This window comes from Otolemur garnettii, unplaced genomic scaffold, assembly GCF_000181295.1.
Source record: "Otolemur garnettii isolate 467f Iridium unplaced genomic scaffold, OtoGar3 scaffold00059, whole genome shotgun sequence".
Classification (NCBI taxonomy): Eukaryota; Metazoa; Chordata; class Mammalia; order Primates; family Galagidae; genus Otolemur; species Otolemur garnettii.
The window spans coordinates 10,962,218-10,963,187 of NW_003852454.1; positions in this window are offsets into that span (position 1 = coordinate 10,962,218).

Consider the following 970-nt stretch of genomic DNA (forward strand, 5'->3'; position numbering starts at 1 on the left):
CTCATTTCCTAGATCTTAGTTTTTCAAACTTATGAGATTCCAGAAGGACTAAAGTGTGTAGGTACATGATGTCTTTAGTCTTTCTTCTTTTTTTATGCCATGTCTACTTTCTTGAGTATGATTAATATTAGTAGAAATAGTTGTTATATGTTAAATTCTTACTGCATTGGGAATGGTACCAAATGCTTTATAAGATTTATTGTCTCTTTATAAAATCCACTAAAGTGATTGAGAATATTTCTGTTTTAAAAAAATAAATTTTTTTAAATGTTTACTATCAAATAGATAAATGCTGCCAGACTTGATAATTCAACTTACATTTGATTGATTTTGTTAAGTATTAAAATAATTTAAATACTAAAGTCACATGTACAATACATATACATACATATTATACATGAATCTTCTCCTGCTTTAAGCTGCAACAATATTCCAATATTTCTGGAAATCACAATGGCAAGCAGATTTGTCTATATTTTGATAATAGTGTAGTCAAAGCATTGAAACCACATAACACTGAAACCACATGTACAATACATTTACATACATGTACAATACATGTACATACAATAGTATAGTCAAAGCACTGAAACCACCTAACACTGAAGCCACATGTATAATACATGTACATACATATTTATACATGTATCTTTTCCTGCTTTAAGCTGCAACGATATTCCAATATTTCTGGAAATCATGATGGCATGCAGATTTGTCTATATTTTGATAATAATATAGTCAAAGCGCTGAAACCACATAACAGAATCTGATCCTCTTTAGCACTTTTTTTTCCAACAATATATATCCTCATTATTGAAAAAAAGCCTACACTGCATGGTGTGCTATTTCATTGATTGGGGAATGTCACAGTCTTTAGCCACATTTGAAAAGTGAAGCTTTCCTTGAAAGAAAGAGCAGTACACTATTTACATTACTTGAAAATATGTTCGATGGCGTGGCTCCATAAATA